At 43.6% G+C, this 18,986-nt stretch overlaps 1 long non-coding RNA gene across 1 annotated transcript in view; it reads right to left on the reverse strand.

Annotated features, from left to right (window-relative positions):
* LOC117358050 overlaps positions 1-16,037 on the reverse strand; it is a 290,604-nt gene extending 274,567 nt beyond the window's left edge. The window contains exons 1-2 of the long non-coding RNA XR_004538937.1: positions 15,899-16,037; positions 15,323-15,528 (exon numbers count right to left, since the gene is read on the reverse strand). This is a non-coding gene — a long non-coding RNA (uncharacterized LOC117358050). The remainder of the gene's footprint in view (positions 1-15,322; positions 15,529-15,898) is intronic.
* Between the last annotated feature and the right edge of the window lie 2,949 nt (positions 16,038-18,986).

Genomic DNA, 18,986 nt, shown 5'->3' on the forward strand with positions numbered 1-18,986 from the left:
AAGTACCCAAATAGGCTGAATTGTATTTTGCCGTAAATGTACAGTATCTTAGAATAGTGAACCGCGAGGAAGATGTGGTATATAAATGATATGTTATGTTACGTCATTAAGAAGAACACCAGATTCATCTGGCATGATATACGATTAGCTGAGCTGAGGTCACTTGCTGGTAATAGTTATTGGATGGTGGTGTGGGTGAAATGGAGGGGGGGGGCAGAGGGTGAGGGTCTGTAGAATAAGGATTGACAAGTTTATAAGAGGAGGTAAGAAAGAAAAAGGATTGGGGAGGTTTTTGAGGTGATGAGGGTGGAGCAGTCATGGGATTGGTTGGATGTTTGTGGCAGGTTGGAGGGAGTTCTGTGAGGAAAAGGGAAGAGCAGAGTAGTCTCTTCAGGGAAAAAAATGATCCCTCCCTCCTTCCAATGTGTGCTGGTGGTATGTTTTGTGTCCGTGTTGGCTGGAGTTTGTCCCAGTTGGAGCTGGGAGATAAGCAGCTAATAAATAAATGTAACACTCGTAGGCGACATCGCTACGAAGGAAAGCACGGCCTGGTGTTGCCATATTGGGGGGGGGGGAGGGGTGTGTGAAATATGTTGGTTTTGGACACGGATTGTATTGTAAGTGGAGATAATATTAAGATAATAAAGCTGCGGCCAAATATTTATTCCAATAAAACAGTTGTGTGATTATTGATTGAAGGTGTTTAGCTTTCAGTTGCAGGTGACGGAGTGCAAATGCTGTTGTGAAATTTCACCATTCCCTCCCTACTGTATCTCTATTTCAGCTATGCTGACTCCAAGTTTATTATGAAATTTGATTAATCGCCTATTCCAAATTCTAGGCGATGCACATTAAATAAAATGCAAAATTATGGGAAACATATCTCACAAACATGGACTTAGACAAATAATCATATTAAATCAACAAATACAAACAATCCTAGACAAAGTCTAAGTCTATTAGACATAATAAAACAACTTATACAGACAATATCAGAACAAAAGGGAGAATTATTTAAAAAATTACAATCGGTATTTAAAGGAAAAACATTTAAGGTAAAAAAACAAGAGGAAGGGAAACAAATGTAGATTATAATGAATATATGGATAAAAAGAGTAATTAGCATTTTGTTTACTCATTAAATGCATCTTTAAAAAGAAAACTCTTAAGTTTGCTCTTAAATTTTTCCAAATTCTTTTCCTCTCTTATATATAGTGGGAGGGCATTCCACGATTGAGGTGCCGTCACCGAAAAAATAGTATGACGCCTCTTGCTAATAATTTTCAATGAAGGAATGACCAATAAATGTTGGTCATTTGACCTCAATGGTCTAGAGGTAGAATATAGAATTAAAACTCTAAAAACAAAGGCACTTTGCTTTGGTTTGTTGTCGTGTCTCTTGTTTTGTCTGCTATTACTAAGATCTTTTTAACCCACCATGAAGCCTAGTGAACGGCAGTAGCCAAATGCTCTGTAATCAATATAAATTTTAAAAACGGTGCTATACTTTTATGTTCTGAAACCTCTTGGAGAAGCCATCTTTCAAAAAGCACCAAAAAACTGAGAACCCCCACATGTGGGCTTGCTGAACTGTGGGTTTCCATTTTTGGAATCAACTGCCAGTTGAGTTAAGGTTGCCGCATGATCTGATAGATTTTATATGGAGGGGGAGTGCGGCACAGTGGTGAAAGCTACAGCCGCAGCACCCTGAGGTTGTGGGTTCAAAACCACGCTGCTTCTTGTGACCTTGGGCAAGTCACTTAATCCCCCCATTGCCTCGGGTACATTAGATAGATTGTGAGCCCGCCTGGACAGACAAGGAAAAATGCTTGAGTAACTGAATAAATTCATGTAAACCGTTCTGAACTTCCTTGAGAGAAGGGTATAGAAAATTGAATAAATACTGTTCCAAGTTTCAGCTTTTGATAACCAGAGCTGGTATTGTGACTTCATAATGCCTCATTCCACCAAGCCTAAGATCCAACCTCATCAGTGATGTCACAATGGCCTCACTGTCCTATATATGGCTCACTTCTACTCAATTTGATTTCTAGAGTGGCGCAGTGGTTAAAGCTATAGCCTCAGCATCTGGAGGTTGTGGGTTCAAATTCACACTGCTCCCCGTGATCCTGGGCAAGTCACTGAATTCCCCCCCCCCTCCCATTCCCCCGGTACATTAAATAGATTGTGAGCCCGCCAGGATAGCAGGGAAAAATATTCATGTAAACTGTTCTGAGCTCCCCTGGGAGAACGGCATAGAAAGTTGAATGAATGAATGACATTTTAAGGAAGCCTATCAGATGTTATAGTTGTGGGTGGTTTTGAACCTGTGGAGTATAAGGAAGTTATATCAAATTACTCTTTGCTACATAGCTGTTTCAAACTAGGCCTGAGTCATATTTTTAAAGAGAATTAGGCCTGAGCCTGGAAAACTAGACCTGAGCCATATTGTTAAGAGAATTAAGCTGTTAACATTATTTATCCAAGCTGGTATGCTAGAATACAAATTGCAATGTGGAGTTTGGATGTTTGCTTTGAGTCATGAGTTACAAAAGAACTGTGGTGCAAGGTCATTCTGAAGTCATGCTCTTATAGATATAGCAGAATTAGGAAGGGATTGGTAAATGTTCGTTCCATAAAAAATAAATATCATTTAATTCACGATATCATTATCCAACACAATCTTCAAATATTATGTATTACAGAAATTTGGTTAACAGAGGGAGAAGATGCCTACATTACTCAAGCCTGTCCTCTCAACTATAAATCAATGTTCCAACCTCGCCTAAACAAAAAGGGAGGTGGGTTAGCTGTTATTTATCACTCTTCAATCCCTCTACAGTCTAATACTCCTTCTATATTTTCTACTGCCCCACTTGAAACTCTTCACTTCTCCATAAAATTCTCCTCTCCTCTTAACTTTCTTCTTATTTATCTCCCTCCTCCAGTATCTAAAATCTCACTCTCTGCTCTTATATCTTCTATATCTGATTTTAATATCACTTATCCTGACTCTATAATCCTTGGAGATTTTAACATCCATTTCAATTCCCCTAATCATTATAACACGTCTGAACTTCTAACCTTGACTTCTGACCTATCACTATCTCCCCTCATTTCCATGCCTACTCATTCTGCTGGTAATACTCTTGATAATATTTTCTGTCCAACCTCTAACATGCAGCTCTTCCAAAAATTTCAATACCATTCAATACCTTGGTCTGACCATATTCTAATTACCTGTCAACTCGATACTCCAACCCCTTCCATTCATGTTCAACAGCAAAATAAAAATAATTTAAACACCTGCAATATTAACAATATAACTTTATCTACTATTCAGACCTCCTTTAACATAAATATTAAAGATTTCTCCTCTCTTTCCATCACCGAACAATCTTCTCTCTGGGAAACATCCACAAAATCATTGCTAGATTCTCTGGCACCTAAAATAGAAACTATAAAAAAACCACCATCTAATCAATATCCAAAAAAATTACATCAACCTTGGTATAATGAACAACTAGTTCTTCTCCGTCGACAACTACGATCGATAGAAAACAAATGGCGCAAAACACGACAAAACAGCTTTCTCAATCTTTTTAAAGAAAAATCCTTACACTATAAAAAAACTATTCAACAAACAAAAAAAGATTACTTCTCCAAACTTATCTCTATCACTCGTAACTCTTCTACACTCTTCAGCCTAGCACAATCTCTTTCAAAATATTCAAAAAAAAAACAACAAAACCTACCTATAGCTACTCTACCATCCGCAAAGGAATTATCTCTATTCTTTGATACTAAAATTAAAGACATCAGATCTCATCTTGGACCTTCATCACCATCTGCTTCTATTCAAACCCTCAATGATCCTACTCAACTACCTTTCAGCTCCTGTTCTAATTTCAAAATGCCATCCCTAACTCAATTATTTCCCATTCTACAATCTTTAAACTCCCCCAACAATCTCCTAGAGTGCATTCCTCCTATACTTCTTAAAAAATTCTATTCATTTTTTGGCCCATTCATCTGGGAAATGATTTCAAAATCTCTTTCTGATAACTTAGTACCATCCTCTTGGAAAACAGCATTAATAGTTCCAAAGCTCAAACAACATAACTTAGACTTCTCTCTCTCCAAAAATTATCGTCCTATTTCTAATTTACCTCTGATCTCCAAACTTACGGAAAAAATCATTCACTCTCAACTGACAGAATTCCTTGAGAAAACCCATGCATTACACCCCTGCCAAACAGGGTTTCGCTCTTTACACTCTACAGAATTATCATTATTAGGCCTTACTTCCACTATACAATACTACCATGATCATCAAAAATCAGCTATTCTAATTTCTCTTGACTTATCCGCAGCCTTTGATACTATCGACCACCCTCTTCTTATCACAAGACTTAAAGACTGCGGTATTACCGGCTCTGCACTCTCTTGGTTTATATCCTACTTTCACAATCGCTGCTCTAAAGTCTACTTTAAAAACGAAACTTCGCCAAACCTACCACAATCTTTCGGAGTCCCTCAAGGGTCAATTCTATCCCCTCTGCTATTTAACATTTTCCTTTCCCCCCTTCTTACATTAGCCCAATCAATAGGATTTACAATTTTTGCATACGCAGACGATATACAACTTCTTCATCCAATCAACACCACTAACATTTCAGAAATAAAAGATATTAACAATAAATTAGATAACATATATGATTGGCTCCACACAAATAAACTTTCTCTCAACATTGAGAAATCCTGTGGTCTCCTCCTTCCAATTAAATCTTCTGAATTTCTATTAGGAACTATCTCTATTAAATCAATTCCACTTCCCATGGAAAGTAAAATTAAACTTTTAGGGGTTATTATTGATAGAGATCTCACTTACCATGATCATATCAGTGCAATCGTTAAAGTCTGCTTCTTCAAAATGCGCATTATTCGATCCCTACTTTCTATCTTGGACACTGACTCTATTACAGTATTGACTCATTCATTAGTAATCTCCCACTTGGATTATTGTAACTCCCTGCTCAATGGCCTTCCCCAAAAAGAATTACGTCGCCTTCAACTACTACAAAATACTGCAATAAAACTTATTTATAAAAAAGGCCGATTTGACCATGTTACTCCACTATTAAAAGAAGCTCACTGGCTCCCTATCACCCACCGCATCACCTATAAAATCATCTTACTCTGCTTTAAAATTAAACAATCTCATCAACCTTCATTCCTTGACAAACTCCTGATACCTCAATGCTCCTCCCGCACTCTAAGATCATCTGATCAAAAACTCCTTTTCATCCCCCCTCTAAAAGATTTCTACTATACTCGGAAAACAAATTTTGCTGTCACTGCCCCCACATTATGGAACTCCTTGCCACAATACCTCCGCGACGAACAACAGCTTGTTAAATTTAAATCTGGTCTAAAGACTTTCTTATTTCACGACGCTTTTAACCTAACCTAGACTTTCTTCTATCTATCTTCTCTCTCTTCTCTTATTTCTTTTTTCTCTTCTCCTGCAAGCAATTATCACTACAATTTGCCCTCACCTTCACGTTTTTTCCCTACCCATTCTTCCTTTTTCTTCTTATCAAATGTAACTTTTCCCCCTCCTCCCTTACTATCCTCACAGTCAAGTTTGTCTGGTTTTGTCATTTATGTTTCACTTAAATTATCTATTTATTCTTCCCTTTTACTCCCCTTTTTTTAAACTACATTGTTAACCGGCCAGATATTTGTTTTATGGTCGGGATATTAAAAACTAATAAACTTGGAAACTTGGTACAGAGAAGAGTAACAAAAATGATAAAAGGAATGGGACAACTTCCCTATGAGGAAAGGCTAAAGCGGTTGGGGCTGTTCAGCTTGGAGAAGAGACTGCTCAGGGGTGATATGAAGGAGGTCAATAAAACACTGAGTGGAGTGAAAAGGGTAGATGTGAATCGCTTGTTTACTCTTTCCAAAAATACTAGTACTAAGAGGGATGCAATGAAGCTACAAGTAGTAGATTTAAAATAAACCAGAGAAAATATTTCTTCACACAACGTGTAATTAAAGTCTGGAATTTGTTGCCGGAGAATGTGGTGAAATCAGTTAGCTTAGCAGGGTTTAAAAAAGTCTCGGATAAGAAGAAGGAAGTGACGTCATCCCAGCGCATGGCTGCCTGAATCGGGAGCTCCGTAGGGGCCGGTGAGGAAAAGTGCTTTTTCAGCTTCTAGCGCTAAAACGCGCTGATTATTAAGATCGCGGTTCGCGAGTGAAGCCATGGCGACGCGGAAGAAACTTGATAAATTTAAATACTTCGGCGATGGAGGAGAGAAAACAGCGAGTGAGACACAGGGGAGTGCAGGAGACGCGCTTAAAATGGCCGCGGGGCCGTCGGCGCCGGCAGAGCTGATTGAGGCTGGGACTCTGGCGATCTCGGGGGAGCTCAGTGAGACGGTGCACAAGTCTTTTCAAACGTGGTTCCAGGACCTGAAGGATGAAATGGTAGGAGTGAGAGTGGATGTAAAGGCTGCCCTGGCGGAGCTCCGTGCGGATGTGGGGGAGTTGGGAGCCAGAGTGATAGCCTCTGAAGAGCACGTGGAGGCTTTGTCTGCCACAGTTACTGGGGTCAAGGAATCCACAGACCATTTAACATCTGAGCTGCAGGAACTACAGGCGCAGGTGGAGGACCTGGAGAATAGGTCACGCCGGTGTAACCTGCGATTTAAGGGAATCCCGGAGGGGGAGGCATATCGTGATTGCAAGACTGTGGTGCGAGAGTTTTGCCAGAGCCTTCTAAGTGTGGATGGAGCTGAGATACCTGAGGAGATTAAACTGCAGAGAGCACATCGGAGCTTGGGTCCTGTGAGAGGTCCTGGCTATAAAGATATCATCGCTTGCTTTGCGGATTTTTCCCTCAAAGAGAAGATTTTGCAGATGGCACGGCGCCACCCGCGGTTTCGTTGGAAAGAGTTGGAAGTGGGTGTCTACCAGGACCTAGCATGGTCTACACTACAGAAGCGCAGGGCGTTCAAAGAGGTTACGCAAGTGCTGAGAGATGGTGGCCACAAATACAGGTGGCTGTTCCCCTTTGGGGTCTGGCTTACTATCAACGGGAGGTCTCGAAAGGTGGCTACGGTCACGGAAGCCTGGATAGCTATGAAAGAGCTGGGTTGTGTGAATATCCCGGAGACGGTATCAACGCCGGCTACTGCTAGTACTTCCGGAATCCCTGGTGCTTGGTCTACAGTTCTGCGTTCTGGCAAGCGAGCAGCTAAACAGGGGACCTGATGATGAAGAGGACTTACCATCTTGACTACTCTTTAACGAGGCCACGTTGATTGGCATAGACTGGGAGAGGTGCTGAGTGGTGTGCCATCTCCGGTCTGGATCTTGGAAAGAGACTCTGCACTTTCTAATGTTTCTCTCTATCTTTAGCTTTACTTGCGGCTGGTTATGCGGCAATTTTTTGGTTATGTGTTGTTGACATGGGAAGCGGCTTGGGCTAGTCGCCTGGGGTACTTTTCACTTTCTAAGGGTTGGCTAGACCTTCACTGAGGGGGTCGGCTTCGGGTATGGGGGGAGGGGGGGGGGATGGGAGGGAGTACAAGTAAACTTCTTACTATTGGATCATGGAATGTAAACGGTTTAAACAGTCCGGGTAAGCGTAGTATAGTATATCGTGAATTGAATAGATTAAAGTGGGATATATGTATGTTGCAGGAAACCCACTTGAGGCCCAGACATGTGGGGGTCTTGCGGTCCTCTTACTTTGAGCAAGTATGGACGCATCAGAGTGGCCAGTCTGCTAAGAAGGTGGGAGGACTGGCAATTCTTATCCGAAAGGGCTTGGGTTTTACTGTTCAGGAGGTGTTTAGAGATTCTGGGGGAAGGTGTCTGGCTCTGCAGGGTGCAATACAGGGCCGTACTATCACTGTAATTAACATTTATGGTCCTAACGGAGGTCAGGCGGCCTTCTATGGTTCTCTTGCAGATGATTTAGTCAATTTTGTTAGGGGGTCTGTATATTTGGGGGGGGATTTCAATGTCACTCCAGATGTGCTGCTGGATCACTCCCGGGGAGGACTTCGATCTTCGTCCCGAGCTTCCCGCAAGGCTTTTCTTGCCCTGATGTCCTCCTTGGGCTTGATCGACAGTTGGCGCTTGCATCACCCCTCCCAGAGGTCGTATACCCATTATTCATCTGTCCATGGTTCTTATGCTAGGATTGACAGTATCTGGACTCATCGTAATCAATGGGGGGGAATCAGAACTGCTGAAATTGAAGCTATACATATCTCTGACCATGCGCCTGTCTGGATAGCCTGTGAAGGCTATTGGGATGTGGGGCATCATCGGACCTTTTGGAGGCTAAATGAATCACTGTTAAAGCATACAGAGGTGGACAGGGAGGTGGGAGAGGCTATCGCCAATTATCTACATGACAATGATAATGGGGAGGTGGGTGACTCCATATTGTGGGATGCCCTTAAGGCTGTGATTCGTGGGGTCTTTATTAAATGGGGAGCGCGCCTTAAGCGACAGCGGGAGCGAAGAACTATATCCCTTCGGGAGACCTTGATATCTTTGGGGAGGCAACACCAGTGCTCTCCTGATCCAGAAGTGTTTGCACAGCTTCTGAGAGCGCGACATGAACTTTCTCTTCTACAGATGGAAGAGATTGATTTTTATAGACTAAGATTACGCCAAACGATATATGAATACAGCAATAAAGCGGGCTCGCGACTTGCTAGATACATTAAATTGAAACAAGCTAGAACAGCTATTACCCGAATTAGGGATACAGAGGGGAAAATGCAGTGTACGGATGGGAACATTAAGACGGTTTTTCTTTCTTACTACACCAAATTATATGGGAAAGTGGAAGGGGTACAATTGGACTCTATCAAGGCATATTTAGATAAAGTGACGTTGCCACACCTGGGAGACTCGGATATGGGATATCTTAATAGTCCTGTTTCCTTGGGGGAGGTATTGGGGGTTATCACCAGGCTGAAATTGGGAAAGTCCCCGGGTTTAGATGGGTACACTAATAGTTTTTACAAACAGTATCGGGTCCAGCTAGCTCCTTTATTGGTACGGGTTATTAATGGGGTGAGGGAGGGGAATTCACTACCGCCATCGATGGGAGACGCGGGTATCTCAATATTGCTTAAACCGGGGAGAGATTCTGCTAGTTGTGGGGCGTACCGGCCCATTTCATTATTGAACACCGATGCTAAAATTCTGGCTAAAGTTTTGGCCCTCAGGCTGGGGAAGTGTTTGCCTAGCCTGATTCATATGGATCAATCGGGGTTTATTCAAAGACGTCAGGTTGGAGACAATATCCGAAGAACGTTGCATCTTCTTTGGGAGGCGCAGCACAATTTGGACAAAGTAGCTCTCTTAGCAGTTGATGCGGAGAAAGCTTTTGATCAGGTGGGTTGGGACTTTTTATGGCAAGTCATGGAGCGGACGGGATGTGGGGATTTCTTTCTGGCTTGGGTGCAGGCATTCTACCGGTCACCGAGGGCGACTATTAGGGTGAATGGGGACTACACAGACTTCTTTTCAATTGAACGGGGTACACGTCAGGGGTGCCCTCTCTCTCCGCTTTTGTTTGCACTGTCTATTGAACCCTTAGCTATCCACATACGAGAACACCCGGACATGAGGGGTTTATGGATCGGGGCTCAGGAACATCGGCTTGCGTTATTTGCTGACGATGTTTTGTTATATGTGCGGGACCCTGAACTTTCCCTACCTATCTTGTTAGACATTTTTGCTGAATTTGGTTTGGTGTCCGGCTTTACGGTTAATCTGGATAAGTCGGAATTGTTGGGGATCACCTTGACTGCAGATGAAGAGAGGGGACTGTCGGGGAGATTCCCGTTTCGTTGGACTTCTGGGGCGCTGAAATATTTGGGGATCTATATCTCTCGGGATTTGTCTCAGCTGTACACTTTGAATTATACCCCCATTATTAGACAAATCAAAGTGGACTTGCAGAGGTGGTCTGGGCTGTGGTTGTCTTGGTGGGGACGGATAGCGGTTATTAAAATGAATATTTTGCCTCGCTTATTATTTCTTTTTCAAACACTGCCTATACCGCTCCCGACTGTGGTGTTGAAAGAACTCCATGCTCTGTTCTTCCGGTTTATCTGGAAGGGGAAACCGCCTCGGATCTCTCGTCAGTGTCTGTGGCTGCCCCGTGAGTCTGGGGGACGAGCACTTCCCAATTTGTTCTGGTATTATAGGGCTGCACAATTACGAATTTTGTTGGATTGGGATATAGCGGAACAAAAGAGTGTAGTACAATTGGAACAGCAATTAATGGGTACCCGGGTTTTACGAACCCTGATTTGGTCCTCTTTACCTGCACGGGTGGTTTTTAGAACTTTGAGAAACCCTATTTTGACACACCTTTTGCGGATATGGTGGGAGACGCGGAAGAAATGGGGAACAGGGCTGGTGCCTTCGCTGCTGGGGGCGTTGGGGGACGAACCATCTTTTCCGGCGGGTGGGGAGAGTTCGGTTTTTCAGCGCTGGGAGCGTCAGGGACTCCGGACGTTCTCGGATGTCCTTCATAGGGGGATCCTGGTGTCCTTTGAGGCTTTTCAGAAGAGTGCAGCTTTGCCTAAGGGGGATTTTTTAGCTTACTCCCAAACCCGACATTTTATTCAAACACAGGGCTGGTCTGGGGATTCGATTAAGACAAGGGCTCCCTTGGAACATCTGTGGCTTACACTTCGTAACCTGCCCAAACCCATTTCAGTTCTCTATCAATACTTTCGGGGCTCAGTTGTCTTTCACCCTAAATACAAAGGGCTTTGGGAACGGGACCTGGGGCGTTCTTTCACAGAGAGGGAATGGACTCAACTATGTCTTGAGGTGGGTAAGGCATCCTCTTGTGTTCTTATACAGGAGAATGCCTACAAGGTGTTTACCAGGTGGTATTATACCCCAGCTAGGTTACATAAAATGTTTCCGAGTTCCTCTGCAATGTGTTGGAGGTGTGGGGGGGCAGTTGGCACCTTTTTGCATATTTGGTGGGACTGTCTTCCTTTACAAATCTTCTGGAAACATGTTGTTGGCTGTTTATCCCAATTGGTGCAAGTTGTGATCCCGTTGGTGCCAGTGGAATGTTTACTAGGCTTACATAATGTGGGTGAACACACTTGGCAAACTAAGCTCCGCAGGTGGGGATTGGCTGCAGCTAAATGTTTAATTGCTAAATCCTGGAAAAGATCTGAGGCACCTGTTATGTTAGAATGGTATTTGCAGTTTCATCAATTGTGTACCATGGAACTTTCAATTGCTAAACGTCATGGGCACTACCTTTCATCTATCCGAACTTGGACTGTTATTATGGACAAGATTGATACTTTGGTTTAAGTTTACTGGGGCTGGGGGGTTTGGGGGGATTGTTGTTGTAGGGATAACTTCCTGAAGGAACAACAGGGAGGTGTCCACTCTGTATATTTCAGTTTATTTGGGAGGGGTGGGGGGATTTGTGATTCATTGCAGGGGATATCTGGTTGACAATGATGTTTTCTTCTTGCTGTATTGTGAACTCAGAGCCTGTTGTCTTTTGTTCAATACTATGGAGTGCTTGAGCCTGGATTTCCTTATTTTGCTTGTATAATACAAAACTTTTAATAAAGATTTTCAAGTTAAAAAAAAAAAAAAAGTCTCGGATAATTTCCTAAAAGAGAAGTCCATAGGCCATGATTGAGATGGCTTGGGGGAATCCACTGCTTATTCCTAGGATAAGCGGCATACAATCTAATTTACCATTTGGGATCTCGCCAGGTACTTGTGACTTGGGTTGGCCACTGTTAGAAACAGAATACTGGGCTTAATGAACCTTTGGTCTGTCCCAGTATGGCAATTCTTATGTTCTTTTCTAGTACACATATGCCTGCCCATGATGGTGGTTAGAGAGTAGGTCTGAGACTCCCTTTCAATGAGCCTGCATGAGTATGCTTAAGCTGACTAGGTCTTTGCACCATAGGACCAAACCCCCATTACATAATCCCCATTAAGATGGGCCAATCATGAAATGCCAAGCTCCATTACTTCCATGTTAGCCTGTTGACAGCCAATGACAGAACATACCATTAATGGCTATAGAGACAAATCCTATATAACATGAGATTTCCTGAACATTTGCTGACTATTCAAGCCTTAAAAATAATAGGCACCAAATGGCAGGATATCTTCTCTGTAGTCGCCCCTCAGCTCTGGAATATCTTAATTCGAGAGGAAAAAAATCTTGACCTCTTTAAGGGCCTTCTCAAAAATCACCTATTTAAGGAAGCATTCAACCCCTATTAAACCCCTATTAAACTTTATCAATTCTCTCCTTTTTTAATCAAAGATCTTCGACAACCCATTACCTCTCATTTTTTTCCTTTGTTTCTCTTACCTATCTTAAATTGTATTTCTACCCATATACCTTTCATGTCATGTTAGTCCGTTCGTTTATATTTTTATTGTAACTCACTTAGTAGTCATGATAAGCAACTGCATCAAATTTCTATTAAAAACTTGAAACTTGAGTGAGTGAGGTGGAGGTGGTCTCCAGCCCAGCAGAGGATACAAAAACATGGCTCTAACCAAAGTGGAGAGCAAGGGCTATGGTATGAAACTTCTATTGCAACTGAGCTACCATATCATATTGTTTTTTGTACCCTGCAAATCTGAACATAGAATCATTGCAGTTTACCAGTAGCGTACTAAGGGGGGGGATGGGGCGCCATCAGAGGAGGGGGCGGGTCCGCGTCGGAGGACAGCACAAGATCGCTGACATCGCAATCTTGCTGCAGGCTGCTTCGCTACTCTAAATGGTGCAGGAAGGCCAGAGGGGAAGAACCGGACGAACGGGGGGGGGGGGGGGGGGGGGGGGCGAGCGGTCCTTCGGGGTGGGACAGGCAGGCAGTCCTTCGGGGTGGGAAGGGCAGGCATGCCTTCAGGGGGATATGCAGGGGGGGCGAGCGGTCCTTCGGGGTGGGGCGGGCAGGCAGGCCTTCAGGGGGAGATGCAGGCCTTAAAGGGGTGGACAAGGCTTCATGGGGGGAGATAGGCTTTCGGGGGGGAACAGGCAGGCAGGCCTTTAAGGGGGGGCAGGCCTTCGGGGGGGACAGGCCTTCGGGGGGGTGCAGGCCTTCAAGGGGGAGACAGGCATTTATGTGGGGGGACAGGCCTTCAAGGGGGGGACAGGCAGGCAGACCTTCAAGGTCAGTTAGGCTATTCTTATGTTATGTTCTCATCTGTAGGGGCCTTTGTTTTCACTTCTTATTTTAATGTATTTTTTTTCTGGGAACTTATCAGTGTTTTTATAATGGGAATAAAAATGGAAGAGAATTAATGTGTGTGGGATGAGGGGGTAACTAATTTCTTCAGCTAATTAATTCAATCCACCTCAACCAGACATAGGAGAACTCACGCACCATTCACACACACAACCAAAAACGTCAAAAGAAAAAAACTGTTCGACAACCCCCTAGCCATTTGAGCTGCAACACTCGACCCCCAACTCTACAACCTATTGACCTCGACCACAGACTATAAAACTTTCAAGAAGAAATAAAAACCCTTCTATTCAAAAAACACATAAAACCGAACTAAAACAATCAGAACTGTCCCAAGCATCACCTGCAACTACTCCATATGTACTTCTGATGTCATGACAATTCAGACATAATTTATGTTAGGAATAAAAGAAAATTTTCACTGCCTGTTTCTATTCTGATCATTTATTCCGTTTCATGCTCATTACAAAAAAATATTTTTTTACATATGGGGGGGTGTCAAAAAATGATGGGCTCCGGGTGCCACATACCCTAGATATGCCACTGCAGTTTACAATAAGATTTGGAAGTCAATCGTACAATTACAACAGATTCTAGAATCTTAAATGGATAAATATCATGTGAATTACAAGGAAAAGAGATATGTCTTTAACATTTTGCTGAACTTGTAGTAAGAGAGGAGCAGACTCTGAGACCCTGAAATTCAAAGATAGACTCAAATAGTTTTTTTTCTGTTGAACTTGTTGAGGAAAAGGGAAAGAGCTTAGGTGTAGCGAGAGTAAGAGGCACCCAGGACAGTGGCACACCCCTCCCCAAGCCCTCCTCTCTGACTCCCCCCACCTCCCCCCCCCCGTCACACTTGTGCCCCACCTCCCCATCACACTTGTGCCCTCCCTTCCCAACCCTGGACCTTTTTAAATCTTGTTGTTTGCACTGGTTTTCCCTCCGATGTCACTTCCTGGCCCTGCGACCTGGAAGTGATTTCAGAGGGAGCCAGGCTGACACGAGTCGCAGGCTAGAGCAGTTGCTAGTACTGGTGAAGATTTTAAAGAGGTACAGGGGAAGGGAGGGCGTGACCAATCCGTGTCCAATCTGGGCAGGTCTGACAGATTCTTCTAGCAACAATATTCTAATGGAGGTGATTGGAGGAACGCCCCATGCGCCGACATAGATCGCAAGTGTGCGATCAAGACGCATGCGCAGACCATCTGCTTTCCCTGTAAATGGTCTGCGCAAGCGTTCGTGTTTGTTTGCTGCGGGGTTTTTTGTTTGTTTGGGGGGGGGGAGCCAACTCGATCCCCGGCAGCAGCCTCTTTTTAAAAAACTTTTTTTTAAACCTCTCAACTTCTTTGCGAGCCTTTAGTTTTAACCTGCTTAAACCCATGAGTTAAAACCATGGGCTCACTGTGCGGGGAAGGGCAGGAGAGATTCGGGGGAAAGCAGAGCAGCAATTCAGGAGAGAGCAGGGTGGCAGGCAGGAGAGATTCGGGGGAGACCAGGGTGGCTATTCAGGGCAGCAGGCAGGAGAGATTTGGGGCACAGCAGGCAGGAGAGATTTGGGGCAGAGCGATAATTGTCAGGTCAGCAGAGAGCAGGGCGGCAATGGAGCTGGAGAGTTGGAAAGGACGTTTGCAACTGGTCCCCAGCAGTCGCTTCTTGGGTTGATCAATCTAACAATACAATAACAAACCAAGGTAACAAATAAAATTGTAATGAAAACCTAGCTCCTCAATTCCAAGATGTTTTTGCAATTTTACGGTTTATATTGCTTCAGTGAAAGTTTTACTGTTTTATGCATTAATCTTTGCTCATTTTTACTTATAGCTTTATAAACCACTTTAAATATTTTTATTATTTGTGGTATATTAAATAAATGAATAAAAGAAAGAAGCAGTGCCAGCAAGGGGCATCTTTAAATTTAACTTTACACATGGGCTTGAAATCCTCTCTGTCACATATCATCACAACCCTGTGGCCTCTACTGCAAACTTTTGAGAAAGGGAAATCTCTCTTACCTCCAGGAGCTGAAAGCATCCCCGTTTCATCGGGAATCTGTTTATTCTCTTTTAGGAAATGATGGAACAAGCAAGAGGCCTGCTAGGAAGCGCAAGATGCAGGTTTGTAACGGGCGCCAGGGTCTCACGTCAGCGTCAGTATGACAGGCAGAAACTCCCCCGCCTTGAAACCGAGCCTCATCAATGGCTGAGGCCGTCACACCGGCCTTTTTTGAAAAAAAAAAAAAAAAAGGAAACAGGAAGCTTTTTTTTTTACAGCTCTCATCTCTGAGCTCCTACTGCCACCAGCAAAGCGCCCACAGACACGCCCACTTCCTCCTTGCAACCAAACGCTCTCCCTGTGTGGCAAGCTCAGTTTTGGAACTGGAAATCTTTCCTAGCCGCTTGCAAGGATCAGCATCACAGAGGCAAAGCAAAGCGGTCCAGGTGGACTATCAGCCAGGTTAGCGCGCCTACAAAACCAACCGCCCCTGCTACAGTCATTCCATTTCCCAAAGATATCGCACATGCTAATAGTACATATGGAGGTTAAAGATCCCTTTCCCAAAATAAGATTTCCTCCCACGTCAACATTACCTGTGTTTTTCTTAAAACACATGCGGCCACTTTCACACAGGTAATAGCGGAAGCTCTCCAGCTCGTGCTGTCGTTTAGAAGCGCGTAAACCTCTTTAGGATCAGCTTTTAAATGAAGGCTGTGACATTTCTTCCCGTACGCACCTTGGCTCAGGCAAGGGCAACAGAAGCCTTTTGGTTAATTGGGAGTGCCCAAGCTCCGCCCCCCAGGCCCCGCCCCCATTGTAATAGTACTACTGTAATTGCAATGCCATTTCTTCCATTAACAATGGTAATCACAAAGCACACTGTATGCAGAGAACATTTTAATTATCGTTTCTAGTCTGCTTTTTTTCAGAGAGGTCAAGGCAGAAAACTTTAAAATATGCACAGAGTCTCAGAGTCAATTTCTAGATACATCAAGAAGTAATGCAAAACCCTGTAAAAATAAAAAATAAAAAAAGCGTAAGAATAACCATACTGGGCCAGACCCATGATCTATCTAGCACAGTCCCGTTTCCAACAATGGCCGATCCACCAGTACCTAGCGGAAACCCAAATATTCCATGCTACTGATCCCAGGGCCCACCTGAAAGTGCACAACATGCATAAGCAGAAACTAAACTAAAACTTAGTTTTAAAACTGGGTCATTAGCCAATTTGGAGCTCAATTGGGTTAACAGAAAAGGAAAAATACAAAAGAACTAGACCAGAAAAGAACTAAAGCAGGAGAGCTAGAAGTAGTTCATTTCCAAAGTGCTGGGCGAACAGAATTGTCTTCAGAGCCTTCATGAATGATAAGAAGGGGCCTAAGCTTCTTAACGAGAGCAGCAAGTTATTCTAGAGCTCTGTTAATTTGAAGGCGAAAGGATGATTAAATTGCTTAATAGATTAATTTTTACCCCTAAGAGAGGGAAAGGAGAGAGTTTTAATTTCCGAGAGCTTCTGGCCAGGTGAGATCTACACACATTCCAGTCCAAAGGAACAAGAGTAGTAAAGAGGCCAAATAAAACCTTAAATGCAATACAGATGCATTTAAATTGAATTCTCAAATGAACTGGGAGCCAGTGTAGTTCTCTGAGCAATGGGGACACGTGGTCAAACTTACTCGTGCCAAAAATGAGTCTGGCAGCGATATTCTGTATCAGCTGGAGTCTCTGTAGACTAGCCTTGGATAAGTCCACGTCCATTGAGTTGCAATAGTCCAGACGAGCTAGAATGATTGATTGAACCAAGACGGAGAAATGCTGTTGGTGAAAAAGTGCTCAAACTTTCCGCAAAACACAGAGACTGGAAAAAAAAAAAAACAACAAAACTTTTTTTTACTAGAGAATTAACTTGATCCTTAAATGTGAGCGAAGAATCAATGAGAATATCAAATGATGATAGAAAAGCTGATGGCATATTGACCAGGGGTTTTTAGACGCCAATTCTCCGATACTCTTCTCTACAGCCCCCCCTTATGTTCTTCAGCCCCCTCCCTGATGCTGTCCTCTGCAGCCTTCCCCCCCCCCCAATTCTCTAGGCCCCTTACCCAATGCTCTTCTCTACAACCCCCATTATTCTTTAGTTCTGCCTCCCTGATGCTCCTCAGGCCAGGTCCCAGCCCAACTAATCTTAATCAGGCTGGAGCTGAACAGAGATCCCAGTTCTTTGTGGCGCTGGCTTCAGCGGGGATCCCTGACGGTGGCCCATGTACCGCGTGTTGAGAAACATTGGCCTAGAGTGCTCATAAATACATTGAAGTGTACTGGGGAGAGTGGAGACCCTTAGGGCACACCGCAGAAAGCTTTCTAGCTTTGGGAGAAGGACCCGTCTTTCCAGACGCAGTATTCTCTGTTTGTCAGGAACTCATTGAACCAGTTAAGGACGGTTCCAGTCAGACCCGCTTCACTGAGTTTAGTTAGTAGGAGAGTGTGGCCAACAGAGCCAAATGCAGCTGATATATCGAACTGTAGGAGAATTTTATTTATTTCTAATATTTCTAGACCGCCTAAAAACTAAGCGGTTAACAATTGAAAAACATTCACAATAATTCATACACAATACATTTACAAAATGCAGTCAAATTATGTACATTTCAATTACATAGCAATCTCATCCCCTAAAAATAATTTTGAGAGCTCAAAGAATTTACACATTAGCCATCACATTAAATAAAATGCAATGACCACAGCTTAGAATTCTTAAAATAAATCTACCAGGTAGTTAAAAAAAATAAAAGCCTCCACAAACAGTTGTGTCTTTCAACATCTTTCTAAATTGTAAGCGGTCAGAACAGGTCCTCAGCATCTGTTTGACCTGGGTTCTTAGTGTTAGTAATAATAATTTGGTGCTGCGTTGGGTTCTGAAGCCATACTGGGAAGTGTGAAGGCAGGAAAATTTTGTCTATGGGATAGATTAACATAGAAACATAGAAATAGACGGCAGATAAGGGCCACGGCCCATCTAGTCTGCCCACCCCAATGACCCTCCCCTACCTTTCTCTGTGAATAGATCCCACGTGTCTATCCCATTTGGCCTTAAAATCAGGCACGCTGCTGGCCTCAATAACTTGAAGTGGAAGACTATTCCAGCGATCAACCACCCTTTCAGTGAAAAATAATTTCCTGGTGTCCCCATGCAGTTTCCCGCCCCTGATTTTCCACGGATGCCCCCTTGTTGCCACGGGACCCTTGAAAAAGAAGACATCTTCTTCCATCTCGATGCGGCCCATGAGATACTTGAATGTCTCGATCATGTCACCCCTCTCTCTGCGTTCCTCGAGTGAGTACAGCTGCAACTTATCCAGCCGTTCCTCGTACGGGAGATCCTTGAGTCCCGAGACCATCCGGGTGGCCATTCTCTGGACCGACTCCAGTGATTCACTAAACTTACCTTTCCTATCCGATCTCTGGGCAATCCGTGGCTGGTTGACTGATTCTCTACCAGTCTTCATGCAAATTAACCTGATAGTTGGCACACCCCACACCGACCCCACAGATCGCTGCAAAGCAATCCTGATGCATGTGAAGACCATCTTCTTGCCTGTAGAAGCATGCGCTTGCTCTCTGCACAAGGGGGGGGGGTTTAATGGAACAGAACACGCTGCTAGGGAGGGGGGGGCTTGG

Source organism: Geotrypetes seraphini, chromosome 3 (genome assembly GCF_902459505.1).
Source record: "Geotrypetes seraphini chromosome 3, aGeoSer1.1, whole genome shotgun sequence".
NCBI lineage: Eukaryota > Metazoa > Chordata > Amphibia > Gymnophiona > Dermophiidae > Geotrypetes > Geotrypetes seraphini.